This window comes from Procambarus clarkii, chromosome 26 (assembly GCF_040958095.1).
Source record: "Procambarus clarkii isolate CNS0578487 chromosome 26, FALCON_Pclarkii_2.0, whole genome shotgun sequence".
Lineage (NCBI taxonomy): Eukaryota > Metazoa > Arthropoda > Malacostraca > Decapoda > Cambaridae > Procambarus > Procambarus clarkii.
In genome coordinates, this window is record NC_091175.1 from 21,388,687 (window position 1) to 21,406,473 (window position 17,787).

The following is a 17,787-nucleotide window of genomic DNA, read 5'->3' on the forward strand; positions in this document are numbered from 1 at the left end:
CCAATTTCCCTCCTCGAAGTACCAGGTAAAATATTCGAAAAAATTATCAATCAGAGACTGGTGAAGTACATGGAAGAGGAAGGGAAGTATAACACCAGGCAACATGGGTTTAGAAACCGCAGAGGGGCCCATACAGCTATAGCCCTGATCTACGAGCATATAGCCAACGCAGTGTCGAAAAAAGATCAGTGTAATATAGTGCTTAGGGACGTCTCGAAAGCCTTCGATAAAGTGTGGCACACAGGCCTAAAATATAAGATATCTGAACTAGGGCTTCCTGAGAGATTTACTGCTACTCTCTGCAGCTTTATAGACAATAGAACTGCTAGGCTTAATATAGGCAGCTACTTGGGTGACGTAATAGAACTGAAAAGTGGAGTACCACAAGGAAGCTGCCTCTCCCCCACTCTATTCAACATATATACAGCTGACCTACCCCAACCCCAGCATGGAGAATACATCACATACGCTGATGATGTTACCCAAATAATATGCCAACCGGGCCCATCAAAGCCGCTACTAGCCGACAAGACCAAGGCGGCAATTAAACTCATAAACAACTTTGAGAATGGAAATGGAAATGCAATGGAAAATTAGCACCAACAAACAAAAGTTCCAAATAATACACATTGCGAAAAGAAACCCGGACCCCATCATCCTTGATAACCAGCCGATCCAATATACGGAGGTAGGCAGAATACTGGGACTTATGATAAATAGAACAGGGATACAAATTCATGTAAGGGACCGACTAAACAAAGCCAAAGCAGCATTAGGAAAACTGAGAAGATTCCGAAGCCTCAGTACTAACATTCAGATCCACCTATATAAGGCTCTAGTTCGGCCTCATCTAGAGTATCCCCCAGTACCACTACATACCATAAAGAAAACTAACATGCAGAAACTGCAAGCAGTACAAAATAAGGCGCTTAGGAGAGCAGCAAAACACCGTCCACCATATGATCAGACAATCCAGGAGCTCCACGAACTCCTGAACATACAGCCACTAAACATCAGACTGCAGCACCAAGTCATCAGGGTGTGGAACACCATCGAAATGTTAGAGGACCCAATGTTTGAAAGATTACTCCAAGATGAGACGCCCCGCTCCCACAGCTGGTGGCCCAAGATGAGACGCCCCGCTCCCACAGCTGGTGGCCCAAGATAAGACGCCCCGCTCCCACAGCTGGTGGCCCAAGATGAGACGCCCCGCTCCCACAGCTGGTGGCCCAAGAGCCTCGATTCTCTGGACGAAAACCCCGCCCCACAGTATATAATCCCCAGATGAGTTATATATGTATATATATGAACAGTTCATATATGTGTATGTATGAACAACGCGATAAATAATATGTATGACAACTCGATAAATAATAATAATAAAATAAAGAGCCTTAAACAGAACAACATGTGTGGAAGCATCGGAGTGTGTATATATGAATGCTACACAGTATTCATCTATGGACATCCATATATGGTGAAACACATGTGAAGAACCTCTCACACACTCACAGCTCCCTGACAAGAGGGAGCCAGCTTAGCTGCCAACACCCACACATCGTGTCAGCAAGGCGGACAGCCCGCCTGCTTTCATACCTCTCATTGTATTTCCCACTTCTATACTTCCCTTCACCTATGCCTCTCCTTCCTCTTTACTCAAAAAAAAAAAAAAATCCTAACCTACCAGAGGATCCAAAACAGAAAACGGGACAGTATGTCAATTTCGCGAGCCGCTTCCATTTTCTAGTACGACGACTTTTGGCCTCAGGTGGAGTATACGTCGAAATACGACGTTCAATTATGAGGACGGGTTGTATTAACAAACTTTGGGTAGGATATGAGACAATCTTCCAATATCCCTCTGTGGATTAATTACTGTAGTTACAAAGCTCAGGTATTTCATGTCATTTGGTCTAAAATCTCTGATAACGACATTCACAAATATAGTGATTTTAGTGATAATATAGTGATAAAAGCAGCCCAAAGTGCTCTAGCTCTGGTTGACGGGGACGACAACTGCAAAGTTCTCACAGCTGGGCCAGCACCTGGGGCTGCCCTCCAGCACCAGGGGCTGCCCTCCAGCACCAGGGGCTGCCCTCCAATACCAGGGGTTGCCCTCCAGCACCAGGGGCTGCCCTCCAGTACCAGGGGTTGCCCTCCAGCACCAGGGACTGCCCTCCAGTACCAGGGGTTGCCCTCCAGCACCAGGGGCTGCCCTCCAGCACCAGGGGCTGCCCTCCAGCACCTGGGGCTGCCCTCCAGCACCTGGGGCTGCCCTCCAGCACCAGGGGCTGCCCTCCAGCACCAGGGGCTGCCCTCCAGTACCAGGGGTTGCCCTCCAGTACCAGGGACTGCCCTCCAGTACCAGGGGCTGCCCTCCAGCACCAGGGGCTGCCCTCCAGCACCAGGGGCTGCCCTCCAGCACCAGGGGCTGCCCTCCAGCACCAGGGGCTGCCCTCCAGCACCAGGGGCTGCCCTCCAGCACCAGGGGCTGCCCTCCAGTACCAGGGGTTGCCCTCCAGTACCAGGGGCTGCCCTCCAGTACCAGGGGCTGCCCTCCAGCACCAGGGGCTGCCCTCCAGCACCAGGGGCTGCCCTCCAGCACCAGGGGCTGCCCTCCAGCACCAGGGGCTGCCCTCCAGCACCAGGGGCTGCCCTCCAGTACCAGGGGCTGCCCTCCAGTACCAGGGGCTGCCCTCCAGCACCAGGGGCTGCCCTCCAGTACCAGGGGCTGCCCTCCAGCACCAGGGGTTGCCCTCCAGTACCAGGGGCTGCCCTCCAGTACCAGGGGCTGCCCTCCAGCACCAGGGGCTGCCCTCCAGCACCAGGGGCTGCCCTCCAGCACCAGGGGCTGCCCTCCAGTACCAGGGGCTGCCCTCCAGCACCAGGGGTTGCCCTCCAGCACCAGGGGCTGCCCTCCAGTACCAGGGGCTGCCCTCCAGCACCAGGGGCTGCCCTCCAGCACCAGGGGCTGCCCTCCAGCATCTGGGGCTGCCCTCCAGCACCAGGGGCTGCCCTCCAGTACCAGGGGCTGCCCTCCAGTACCAGGGGCTGCCCTCCAGCACCAGGGGCTGCCCTCCAGCACCAAGGGCTGCCCTCCAGCACCAGGGGTTGCCCTCCAGCACCAGGGGCTGCCCTCCAGCACCAGGGGCTGCCCTCCAGCACCAGGGGCTGCCCTCCAGCACCAGGGGCTGCCCTCCAGCACCAAGGGCTGCCCTCCAGCACCAGGGGCTGCCCCCCCAGCACCAAGGGCTGCCCTCCAGCAACAGGGGCTGCCCTCCAGCACCAAGGGCTGCCCTCCAGCACCAGGGGCTGCCCTCCAGCACCAAGGGCTGCCCTCCAGCACCAGGGGCTGCCCCCCCAGCACCAAGGGCTGCCCTCCAGCAACAGGGGCTGCCCTCCAGCACCAAGGGCTGCCCTCCAGCACCTGGGGCTGCCCTCCAGCACCAGGGGCTGCCCCCCAGCACCAGGGGCTGCCCTCCAGCACTAGGGGCTGCCCTCCAGCACCAGGGGCTGCCCCACAGCACCAGGGGCTGCCCTCCAGCACCTGGGGCTGCCCTCCAGCACCAGGGGCTGCCCTCCAGTACCAGGGGCTGCCCCCCAGCACCAGGGGCTGCCCTCCAGCACCTGGGTCTGCCCTCCAGCACCAGGGGCTGCCCCCCCCAGCAACAGGGGCTGCCCCCCAGCACCAAGGGCTGCCCTCCAGCAACAGGGACTGCCCTCCAGCACCAAGGGCTGCCCTCCAGCAATAGGGGCTGCCCTCCAGCACCAGGGGCTGCCCTCCAGCAACAGGGGCTGCCCTCCAGCACCAGGGGCTGCCCTCCAGCACCAGGGGCTACCCTCCAGCACCTGAGGCTGCCCTCCAGCACCAGGGGCTGCCCCCCAGCACCAAGGGCTGCCCTCCAGCAACAGGGGCTGCCCTCCAGCACTAGGGGCTGCCCTCCAGCACCAGGGGCTGCCCTCCAGCACCTGAGGCTGCCCTCCAGCACCAGGGGCTGCCCCCCAGCACCTGGGGCTGCCCTCCAGCAACAGGGGCTGCCCTCCAGCACCAGGGGCTGCCCTCCAGCAACAGGGGCTGCCCTCCAGCACCAGGGGCTGCCCTCCAGCACCTGAGGCTGCCCTCCAGCACCAGGGGCTGCCCTCCAGCACCTGGGGCTGCCCTCCAGCACCAGGGGCTGCCCTCCAGCACCAGGGGCTGCCCTCCAGCACCTGGGGCTGCCCTCCAGCACCAGGGGGCTGCCCTCCAGCACCTGGGGCTGCCCTCCAGCACCAGGGGCTGCCCTCCAGCACCAGGGACTGCTCTCCAGCACCAGGGGGCTGCCCTCCAGCACCAGGGGCTGCCCTCCAGCACCAGGGGCTGCCCTCCAGCACCAGGGGCTGCCCTCCAGCACCTGGGGCTGCCCTCCAGCACCAGGGGCTGCCCTCCAGCACCAGGGGCTGCCCTCCAGCACCAGGGGCTACCCTCCAGCACCTGGGACTGCCCTCCAGCACCAGGGGGCTGCCCTCCAGCACTTGGGGCTGCCCTCCAGCACCAGGGGCTGCCCTCCAGCACCAGGGGCTGCCCTCCAGCACCAGGGGATGCCCTCCAGCACCAGGGGCTGCCCTCCAGCACCAGGGGCTGCCCTCCAGCTCCAGGGGCTGCCCTCCAGCACCTGGGGCTGCCCTCCAGCACCAGGGGGCTGCCCTCCAGCACCTGGGGCTGCCCTCCAGCACCAGGGGCTGCCCTCCAGCACCAGGGACTGCCCTCCAGCACCAGGGGCTGCCCTCCAGCACCAGGGACTGCTCTCCAGCACCAGGGGGCTGCCCTCCAGCACCAGGGGCTGCCCTCCAGCACCAGGGGCTGCCCTCCAGCACCAGGGGCTGCCCTCCAGTACCAGGGGCTGCCCTCCAGTACCAGGGGCTGCCCTCCAGCACCAGGGGCTGCCCTCCAGCACCTGGGGCTGCCCTCTAGCACCAGGGGCTGCCCTCCAGCACCAGGGGCTGCCCCCAGCACCAGGGGCTGCCCTCCAGTACCAGGGGCTGCCCTCCAGCACCAGGGGCTGCCCTCCAGCACCTGGGGCTGCCCTCCAGCACCAGGGGCTGCCCTCCAGCACCAGGGGCTGCCTCCAGCACCAGGGGCTGCCCTCCAGCAACAGGGGCTGCCATCCAGCACCATGGGCTGCCCTCCAGCACCAAGGGCTGCCCTCCAGCACCAGGGGCTGCCCTCCAGCACCAGGGGCTGCCCTCCAGCACCTGGGGCTGCCCTCCAGCACCAGGGGCTGCCCTCCAGCACCAGGGGCTGCCTCCAGCACCAGGGGCTGCCCTCCAGCACCAGGGGCTGCCCTCCAGCACCAGGGGCTGCCCTCCAGCAACAGGGGCTGCCCTCCAGCACCAGGGGCTGCCCTCCAGCACCTGGGGCTGCCCTCTAGCACCAGGGGCTGCCCTCCAGCACCAGGGGCTGCCCCCAGCACCAGGGGCTGCCCTCCAGCACCAGGGGCTGCCCTCCAGCACCAGGGGCTGCCCCCAGCACCAGGGGCTGCCCTCCAGCACCAGGGGCTGCCCCCAGCACCAGGGGCTGCCCTCCAGCACCAGGGGCAGCAACACCAGCAGCAGGCGCACCAGAGGAAGACGAGGCTGCAGGACCACCTCCAACATGAAATTCAATCCAATCAGGAGACTGCTGCTACTCAGGTGCTTCAGGAGGGGGAATGTGAGCTGTGGTGCTGACCCCAACCTTCCCCCTCTCCCACCCTCCTCCCCCCGCCCCCCATCAAAAGGAACCTAAACCTAAAGGAACCTCTTATTCCTAGTGTAAACAAATCCAAACTGGCAAAACTGTGTATAAATACTTTGAAACCTATATCTATAATGAGCAAGACGGAATATGTATACTCAACAATTGGAGGCCAATGTGTGACATTGTTGAAATACTCAGTAAAGTTCCTGGACTTATACCGTAGTGGAATGGACAAATATATACCAACTTATTACTGTAAATTTATATAATGATTAATTTACTTTCACAAATAACTAAGATAATCATCCTCGGATGGAATAGCTATCAAAAGAGATCTGTGACCTGCATGTGACACTACTCACTGAACTGTGTATTCACCTACTTGTGCTTGTGGGGGTTGAACTCTGGCTCTTTTGGCCCGTTGCTCAACTATCAATAATTTTTCACACACACACACACACACACTGTACTCGGTCCTATCTTGTTTCTGATATATGTAAATGATCTCCCGGAGGGTATCGATTCATTTCTCTCAATGTTTGCGGACGATGCTAAAATTATGAGAAGGATTAAAACAGAAGAGGACTGTTTGAGGCTTCAAGAAGACCTAGACAAGCTGAAGGAATGGTCGAACAAATGGTTGTTAGAGTTTAACCCAACCAAATGTAATGAAGATAGGTGTAGGGAGCAGGAGGCCAGATACAAGGTATCATCTGGGAGAGGAAATTCTTCAGGAGTCAGAGAAGGAAAAAGACTTGGGGGTTGATATCACGCCAGACCTGTCTCCTGCAGCACATATCAAGCGGATAACATCAGCGGCATATGCCAGGCTGGCCAACATACGAACGGCATTCAGAAACTTGTGTAAAGAATCATTCAGAACTTTGTATACCACATATGTCAGGCCAATCCTGGAGTATGCAGCCCCAGCATGGAGTCCATATCTAGTCAAGGATAAGACTAAACTGGAAAAGGTTCAAAGGTTTGCCACCAGACTAGTACCCGAGCTGAGAGGTATGAGCTACGAGGAGAGACTACGGGAATTAAACCTCACTTCGCTGGAAGACAGAAGAGTTAGGGGGGACATGATCACCACATTCAAGATTCTGAAGGGGATTGATAGGGTAGATAAAGACAGTCTATTTAACACAAGGGGAACACGCACAAGGGGACACAGGTGGAAACTGAGTGCCCAAATGAGCCACAGAGATATTAGAAAGAACTTTTTTAGTGTCAGAGTGGTTGACAAATGGAATGCATTAGGAAGTGATGTGGTGGAGGCTGACTCCATACACAGTTTCAAGTGTAGATATGACAGAGCCCGATAGGCTCATGAATCTGTACACCTGTTGATTGACGGTTGAGAGGCGGGACCAAAGAGCCAGAGCTCAACCCCCGCAAACACAACTAGGTGAGTACAACTAGGTGAGTACACACACACACACACACACACACACACACACACACACACACACACACACACACACACACACACACACACACACACACACACACATACACACAGGGGAGAACAGATGCACAGAGAATGACAAGGAGGTGTGTGAAGAACTCAACAAGAGATTCCAGGAGGTCTTCACAATAGAACAAGGAGAAGCCCCTGTGCTAAATGAGAAAGAGGCAAACCAAGCAACCTTGGAGGAATTTGACTTCACCAGTGATGAGGTCAAAAGGTGTCTGCTGGAGCTGGATGTGACAAAGGCTGTTGGGCCTGACAGAATCTCACCATGGATACTAAAGGAAGGTGCAGAAGCACTAAGTGTGCCACTCTCTATGGTGTATAACAGGTCACTGGAAACAGGAGACCTACCAGAAAGTTGGAAGACAGCTAACGTAGTCCCAATATACAAGAAGGGTGACAGGTAAGAGGCACTGAACTACAGGCCAGTTTCCCTAACTTGTATACCATGCAAGGTGATGGAGAAGATCGTGAGGAAAAGGCTCGTAGAGCATCTGGAGGGAAATAACTTTGTAACGCACCACCAACATGGGTTCAGGGATGGTAAATCGCGCCTCACAGGTTTAATAGAATTCTATGACCAGGCAGCAAAAATTAGGCAGGAAAGAGAAGGGTGGGCCGATTGCATTTTCCTAGATTGCCAGAAAGCCTTTGACACAGTACCCCATAAAAAGCTGTTAAAAAAGTTGGAGCAACAGGCAGGAGTAAAAGGGAAGATGCTCCAGTGGATAAGGGAGTACTTAAGCAACAAGAAACAGCGAGTAACGGTGAGGGGGGGGGGGGCATCAGAGTGGCGAGATGTCACCAGCGGAGCCCCACAGGGCTCAGTACTTGGACCCATCCTGTTTCTAATAGTATGTAAACGATCTTCCAGAGGGTATAGACTCATTCCTCTCAATATTTGCTGATGATGCAAAAATTATGAGAAGAATCAAGACGGATGAAGATAGACAGAGACTACAGAATGAGCTGGACAAACTGGAGGAATGGTCTAGAAAATGACTGCTAAAGTTCAACTCAGGAAAGTGTAAGGTAATGAAATTAGGCGAAGGGAGCAGGAGGCTGAACACAAGGTACCATCTGGGAGGTGAAATCCTGCAAGAGTCAAATAGAGAGAGAGATCTGGGGGTTGATATCACACCGAACCTGTCCCCAGAGGCCCACATCAAAAGAATATCATCAGCGGCATATGCTAGACTGGCCAACATAAGAACTGCCTTTAGAAACTTGTGTAAGGAATCGTTCAGGACCCTGTATGCCACTTATGTAAGACCAATCCTGGAGTATGCAGCTCCACCCTGGAGTCCATACCTAGTTAAACACAAGACAAAGTTAGAGAAGATTCAGCAGTATGCCATCAGGCTCGTCCCGGAATTGAGAGGAATGAGCTACGAGGAAAGGCTAAAGGAGCTGAACCTCACATCCCTGGAAAACAGAAGAGTAAGGGGAGACATGATAACCACCTACACAATTCTCAGGGGAATTGACAGGGTGGACAAAGACAAACTCTTCAGCACGGGTGTGACACGAACAAGGGGACACAGGTGGAAACTTAGTACCCAGATGAACCACAGAGACGTTAGAAAGAATTTTTTCAGTGTCAGAGTAGTTAATAAATGGAATGCACTAGGAAGTGATGTGGTGAAGGCTGACTCCATACACAGTTTCAAATATAGATATGATAGAGCCCAGTAGGCTCAGGAATCTGTACACCAGTTGATTGACAGTTGAGAGGCGGGACCAAAGAGTCAAAGCTCAACCCCCGCAAGCACAATAAGGTGAGTACACACACACACACACACACACACACACACACACACACACACACACACACACACACACACACACACACACACACACACACACACACATACAAACGGAAGGAGTAGCGGAAAGGCCCTAGTATGGGTGAAGAACTACCTAACAGGAAGGAGCCAGAGGGTAATGGTAAGGGGCGAAAAGTCGGACTGGCGAACAGTAACAAGTGGAGTACCTCAAGGATCGGTGCTGGGACCAATCCTCTTTCTAATTTACGTAAATGATATGTTTACAGGAGTGGAATCATACATGTCAATGTTTGCAGATGACGCAAAATTAATGAGAAGAGTTGTGACAGACGAGGATTGTAGGATCCTCCAAGAGGACTTAAACAGGCTGCAGAGATGGTCAGGGAAATGGCTACTGGAGTTTAAATGATATGTTTACAGGAGTGGAATCATACATGTCAATGTTTGCAGATGACGCAAAATTAATGAGAAGAGTTGTGACAGACGAGGATTGTAGGATCCTCCAAGAGGACTTAAACAGGCTGCAGAGATGGTCAGGGAAATGGCTACTGGAGTTTAACACCAGTAAATGTAAAGTTATGGAAATGGGATCAGGTGACAGGAGACCAAAGGGACAGTACACAATGAAGGGGAACAGCCTACCTGTAACGATTCGAGAAAGAGACCTGGGAGTGGATGTGACACCTAATCTAACTCCTGAGGCACATATAAATAGGATAACGACAGCAGCGTACTCTACACTGGCGAAAATTAGAACTTCATTCAGAAACCTAAATGAGGAAGCTTTTAGGGCGCTTTACACTGCCTACGTGAGACCCGTCTTAGAGTATGCCGCGCCATCATGGAGCCCCCACCTGAAGAAACACATAAAGAAACTGGAGAAGGTTCAGAGGTTTGCGACGAGGCTTGTCCCAGAGCTACGAGGGATGGGATATGAAGAGCGGCTGAAGGAACTGAACCTTACGACACTAGAGAAAAGAAGGGAGAGAGGAGATATGATAGGGACATATAAAATACTCAGGGAAATTGACAAAGTGGAAGTAGATGAAATGTTCACACGTAATAATAACAGAACGAGGGGACATGGGTGGAAACTGGAAACTCAGATGAGTCACAGAGATGTTAGGAAGTTTTCTTTTAGCGTGAGAGTAGTAGAAAAATGGAATGCACTTGGGGAACAGGTTGTGGAAGCAAATACTATTCATACTTTTAAAACTAGGTATGATAGGGAAATGGGACAGGAGTCATTGCTGTAAACAACCGATAGCTAGAAAGGCGGGATCCAAGAGTCAATGCTCGATCCTGCAAGCACATATAGGTGAGTACATATAGGTGAGTACACATCCCCATGCAGGAAGCAGCCCGTAACAGCTGTCTAACTCCCAGGTACCTATTTACTGCTAGGTAACAGGGGCAACGGGGTGAAAGAAACTGCCCATGTGTTTCCGCCTCCACCGGGGATCGAACCCGGAACCTCAGCACTACGAATCCGTCTCCACTCAGCTGTCAGGGCTCCTAGCCCCTTCAACGTCACTTGTGAGTGTCTTCGCGAGTGCAGAGTTCCCCACAAGACCATCACCCGGGGGATTACTCCGGGGGATTACTAAGGTTGTCGTACAACCTTATATCCAATATCTCACATTCTATACATCAACAATTCCCCCCCCCCCACCCATCATCCTTTTTCAGGAAAACAAACCGAGGTCAACAATATCACGGAGGGAGGATCTATGTGGCCAACTCCATCCTCAATGTATTTAATCTATATGCTCCAGCAGGAGAGTTAAATTATATTGATCTTCCAGCCTGCGCTCAAGCAGAGCCCATCATCATTCTTGGTGACTACAATGACGTTGACACTACAATGTCAATGATACAATGACACAAGGACATTGGTGGCTCTCGCTTCAGTAACGAGAATGGGAATCGACTGTTGTCGCTACTAAATACTCATGATGATGTGCAGAGTGTGGGCGACCTTTTTTGTGGGTATATATCTGGAGGGAGTCCAGACCTCTGTGATGGTCGCAACGTCCTTGGCGCCTGGTGCGCCAGCGTGTTACATCATCTCTTGTAACACTTTATTATCAGACTATGATCCTAACTTAACTACTGCATGTATCAGTAATATCATCCTGCTCGGCGAGACATTTACAGCTGAGTGGTCTTCCTGGTCAACGAGAAGACCAGTAGTTCATCACTGCGGGACCTAGATACAAGGCTAAACAACATTTACATAGGCTTCCTGTCCCCGACAACGGGAACCATTATACAACCTTTTTGATCTGAGATTAAGTTAAAATTACATTAGCAATTTCTTCCATCATAATATTCCCTGGTAAAACTACTGAACTAAATAAAGTCCATCTTTGGCTAACTGCTAACAAACTCACCCTTAACATTGACAAAACTTTCTATATATTGTTTGGTAATAAATCCTCAAATGATATTAATCTAAGAATAAACAATATTCAGATCAGAAGTAAAGTTGATGGTAAATTCCTTGGTGTCCTCATCGATAACAAGCTGAATTTCCAGGGACACATTCTAAATATAGCAAAAAAAGTTTATAGAACTGTGGGCATTCTTTCTAAGATTAGATATTATGTACCTCGCCCTGCCCTGGTGACGCTCTATTACTCTCTCATCTATCCTTATCTCAACTATGGTATTTGTGCTTGGGGTTCTATTACCCAAAATCATTTACGTCCTCTAATTAGCTTAAATAAAAATAAAATAAAACACAAAGCTTCTATTAGAACGATAACTAACTCTGGCCCCAGACAACACTCGGTACCCTTACTCAAATCTCTGAATATGTTAGATATTAGGTTACTGCACATCCTCTCATGTGTACTCTATATATTTAACACTCTGAATTGTAATGTCAATCCTGACCTTAAAAGCTTCTTAGAAGGTTGTAACAGACCCCATGAGCACCACACCAGAAACAAATACCTTTTTGATATTGTGTTTGGCTAAGCAAGAGTAAAGTTGCTTGTAGATTAGTTTTTCAAATATTTTTGACAAGTTTGGCAGGATTGATATATGTCTGTAGTTGTTAACATCAGTGGGATCACCACATTTGTGGACAGGGGTTATTCTCGCTCTTTTAGAATATCTGGAAAGGTTTGGAGTTCAATTAGTGACTTGTTGAAGAGCAATGCAATAGCAGGAGCTAAAGATCTGGAGGCTTTTTTGTAAATTAAAGTTGGTATCTCCTCAAGGGCACTAGACTTGGTTTTAAGGGAAAGGATTATCTCATTAACATCAGTGGAATTTGCAGGCTTTAGGTACAGAGACTGTGGATAGTTACCTGTAAGATAGTCCTGAACATCAGTACTGGAAGATGGAATATCATTAGCGAGGGATGACCCAATGGAAGAGAAGAACCTATTGAACTCAATAGCAGTATCAGAGGCTGTAAGCTGACCATCGTTATTTGACAGGAGTGTTGGTTTGTTATTTAAAATCTTCTTTGATCCCAATATTTGTGAAATTGTGCTCCATGTTTTCTTAATGGTGCCCTTCGTTTAGGTAAATTTATCTTCGTAGTATTTAGTTTTGGCTCTCCTAATTATTTTAGATAGCAATGACGAGTAATTCTTTGAAAATTCTTTGGAGACGATTCCTAACCTATACTTCTTCTCAAGGTCATTTTTTTTATTAATGGATTTAAGTATTCCCTTTGTAAGCCAAGGATTGTTTAGCCTTTTAGTTGTGACTTGTTTCGTTAGCATAGGACAGTGGGTGTTATAAAGGCTGAGAGTTTTTTGTAGAAAAGATTTCACTGCTAGGTTGATGTCCCCTATGTTACCTAATGCGGACTCCCAGTTGACATTAGCAGCAGCAGCTATAAAATTGCCTATAGCGGTTTCATTGTGCAGCCTAAAGCTTATCTCCCTTGTCTCTAGAGGTGGTTTGTTAATGTTAGGAGAAATGTGGGGTAATGGTCTGTAGTGCTATCGATGATTATCCCTGAAGTAAGCGGAGAGGTTATGTTGGTCCAGATGTGACCAAGAGCCGTGGCAGTACTATCAGTGATTCTAGTAGGTCTAGTGATTAAGGGTATGAGGAAGCAGGAATTCATACAGTTGAGGAAGCTGGCAGCAGTAGGGTGTTCAGGCTCGCCGAGGTCAATATTAAAGTTCCCTGCGATAATTAGATGGTTTTTGTTCAGTCTGTTATCTAGTATTAGATTTCTAAGGTTAGAGTTGAATTCGGACACATCAGTGTTAGGAATTTTATGGACTGCTCCCAGTCAGGACAGGCTCGGCACCCTTGACTCTGAAGCTGGCGAAGATATACTCCCCACAGCAGTCTCTAGTTCTAATTACTTTTAAGCATGTCAGTTCTTGGTGGTAGTAAAGAGCAGTACCACCACCTCTCTGAATTGGTCGACAGTTGTGAATTGCTGAGTAGTTTGGTATATTAAAGAGTTGAGTAGTATCCTCTTTTAACCACGTTTCAGTAAGTATAATAAAAGAGAATTTGTTGTCAACAGTTTCAATCAAGGCGCTAACATCATCGAAGTGTTTGCTTAGAGATCATACATTCAAGATGATTACAAAGATATTGTGATTATGTGTTAATACATTGTTTACATCATGTGCTGTATACTAAATACATACTAAACAAATGCCTATTTGATATTCCAAGAGTACGACTGAATCAAACTAGAAATGCTCTACAAATCAAGGGACCCAGAATGTGGAATGCCCTTCCCAATCATGTCAAAGGCTGTACCTCTCTCAACCAGTTTAAGATCAAAACAAAGTACTACCTAATTAACTCCATGTAACCTACCTTACCCCTAAATGTCAACCCATGTCTTACTACTTTAAACAATGTCTTACTATTTTTAAACAATGCTGTTTATTGACCAAATTGTATATTTGCTATTTTCTGCCATGTTCCCCCCCTTTTTTATTTTTTCAACACTATATATACTTAATGTCAATTAGTATTAAATTTTAGTCTAAGTTCCCCCCCCCCACACACACACCTTGCCCGAAACGCTACGCGTACTAGTGGCTTTAGGTATTGTATGTACTAGCTTTTTCTTTAATCCAACACTATGTTTGTAACTCATCTGAAATGTATGTACCTGTCCTGAATAAAGAATCTGAATCTGAATCTAAAAGACCACACATTTATTGACCATCCAAAAAATGACTCCAGATTTTCCATTCCATTCACCTGGGCTGTAGGAGTCTCGAACCCTGGACCCCATGTATGTGAGGCCGAAGCTCTATCAGCTGAGCTATGAGTAGTCTTTATAATGAAAGTTTCCAGAACTTTCAATTTCCACGGTTCGAGACTCCTACAGCCCGAATGAAATGTTTATTTCCATGGAAGTGTGGATGGCAATTTATATGAGTAGATGTTACTATTGCTCAGCTTAGACTAGGCTACAAGTATCTCAGGGAGTCTGCATTACCCACTGATGTACACCTGACCATATGTACACTGCCAGCAGAATTATTCGCACACTGCGACATTACAGATTCAGATTCAGATTCAGATGTTTATTCAGGTAAGGTATATACATACAAGTGATGTTACATTAATGGATTGATATATAGATAGAGCTAGTACATACAATGCCTAAAGCCACTATTACGCAATGCGTTTCGGGCAAGAAAAACATTAATATCTAGAACTTAATACTAATTGAGCATAAAGAATAAAAGATGTTGAGAACAAATACAAATAAAGATAAAAAAAAAGGGGGAACATGACTGAAAAAGCAGCACAAATACAATAGGTTGACAAACAGTGTTGATTAAAAAAAAAAGAAAAAAAAAGAAAATAACAGACATGGGTTGACAATAGAGGAGTGAGGTAGATTACAGGGAATTTATTAGGTAGTGTTTAGTTTTTATCTTAAACTGGTTGAGAGAGGTACAGTCTTTAACATGGTTGGGAAGGTCATTCCACATTCTGGGCCCCTTGATTTGCAGAGCATTTCTAGTTTGATTAAGACGTACTCTAGGAATATCAAAACTGTATTTATTTCTGGTGTGGTGCTCATGGGTTCTGTTACAACCTTCTATGAAGCTTTTAAGATCAGGATTGGCATTATAGTTTAGCGTTTTATATATGTATAATACACATGAGAGAATGTGCAGTGACTTAATATCTAACATATTAAGAGATTTGAGTAGGGGTACCGAGTGATGTCTGGGGCCAGAGTTGGATATTGTTCTAATAGCGGCTTTGTGTTGGGTAATTAGAGGACGTAAGTGATTTTGGGTAGTAGAACCCCAAGCACAAATACCATAGTTGAGATAAGGATAGATAAGGGAGTAATAGAGAGTCACCAGAGCAGGGCGTGGTACATAATATCTGATCTTAGAAAGAATGCCCACAGTTTTTGAAACTTTTTTTGATATATTTAGAATGTGTCCCTGGAAATTCAGCTTGTGGTCAATGAGAATGCCAAGAAATTTGCCATCTAATTTGTTACAAATTTGGGTATTGTTTATTTTGAGATTTATAAGACTAGAGGATTTATTGCCAAACAGAATATAGAAGGTTTTGTCAATGTTAAGGGTGAGTTTGTTGGCAGTTAGCCAAAGATGGACTTTATTTAGCTCTGTATTTACTGTGGCATTTAGAGCAAGAGGGTCAGGACTGGAGTAAATGAAGGTTGTGTCGTCAGCAAATAGAATTGGTTTGAGGTGTTGGGAGGCATTTGGAAGGTCATTAATGTAGATGAGAAAGAGGAGAGGGCCAAGTATGCTGCCCTGAGGAACACCAATGTTGATGGGTAGGGTGGGAGAAATTGTATTATTCACAGAAACATATTGGAGCCTGTCAGTAAGGTAGGACTCGAGGTATTGTAGGGAGTGTCCTCTGACTCCATAATGATGTAATTTAAGAAGAAGGTTTTGGTGGTTGACAGTATCAAAAGCTTTACGCAGGTCCACAAATAACCCAACAGGGAGCTCCTTTTTATCAAGAGCTGTATGAATCGAGTTAAGCATACTAATAAGTGCATCGTTAGTGCTTTTTTTGGGTCTGAAGCCATATTGGCAAGGGCTAAGTATATTGAGTTTGGCTAGATATGAGTAAAGCTGCTTGTATATAAGTTTTTCAAAAATTTTTGACAAGTTTGGCAGGATTGATATAGGTCTGTAGTTGTTAACATCTGTGGGGTCACCACATTTGTGGACAGGCGTTACTCTCGCTTTTTTTAGTACGTGACGGAGTGCGAAAGATACATGAATTTAGATATAGCTGTGTACGACCGGGCCGCTGGGACGTTAAGCCCCGAAATCATCTCAAAGTAACTTCAAGGAATAGGAGATATTCAAGAAATGTGTAAATATTTAATTAAAAATTATTCACTACCAGAAATTTTAGCCAAATATTCTCCAGTTTGCTGACTGTAGGTAGTAAATGTGAGCAATTGCACCCTTGACATGTCACACTGGCTGGTGAAGGTTTTATCTTGTACGTACATATCATTCTCAGTTCTAAATATATTAAAAAATGTTTATTAATTACTAATTCAAGAATGTTTCTTAATTTGTGCAAATATAAGTATGTTAGTTGTGAAACTATCATACTGGATGATATAATTTAGTGGTAGGCACATTTGTATAAGCAACGCAATACAAATATAAATGGAACAGTTTTCATTAAATATGTCGGAAATAACAAGGGTTATTAACTCACATATAATCCTGTAACACAGTAGTCAGCACACAGCACAGCTCCTGTGCCAGGTAAGTCCACTACGGGCTCACCATAGCCCGTGCTACTTGCCCCGCTCCTGTGCCAGGTAAGTCCACTACGGGCTCACCATAGCCCGTGCTACTTGCCCCGCTCCTGTGCTAGGTAAGTCCATTACGGGCTCACCATAGCCCGTGCTACTTGGAACTTGTTCCGAGTAGCTGAATCTATAACAACAACAACAGTAGTCAGCACATACGGTCTACCGCCAAAGGTCCCGGGTTTGATTCCCGCGTGGGATTCAAATGTTTCGACACGTTTCCACGAACTTTACCTGATGGTCTCTAGCAGTCTCTACCTGACTGTTCACCTAGCAGTAAATAGAGTTTTATGAATGCCAGGAGTTTGGCAACTGTTGGGGGCAGCATCTTTAGGAAGGTCAGTCGTTGCCTTAAGCATATATAGGGGAACCTCGATAAGCCAAACAGGTTTGTTCCAGACTATAAGGAATTTATTTTTTCATAACTATCGCCCTCTCATGGTATTAACTGGTGAGTAGGTTACCATAAGGGTCTATTTTGGACCCAACCTTTTTTGTCATATAAATCAATGACATACATGAGAATATACAAATCACATCATCAAATCTGCAGATGACATTAAGATTTATGGTAAAGATCTAAACAACAATCACATAACAAGCAGATAAAACTCTCCAAAGATGGTTACACAGTTGCAACAGACTTATAAATTACAATCGAATTCAATAGCTTTTTTCATCAATTGGTGCTAACTTTTGCCACAAAATTCCCAGAGACCCAGACACATGCTAATACTGTACTGTACACGATTGCAGAAAAACTTGCACGGATGATTAAGAACATAAGAACATAAGAACAAAGGTAACTGCAGAAGGCCTATTGGCCCATACGAGGCAGCTCCTATTCTATAACCACCCAATCCCACTCATATACTTGTCCAACCCGTGCTTGAAACAATCGAGGGACCCCACCTCCACAATGTTACGCGGCAATTGGTTCCACAAATCAACAACCCTGTTACTGAACCAGTATTTACCCAAGTCTTTCCTAAATCTAAACTTATCCAATTTATATCCATTGTTTCGT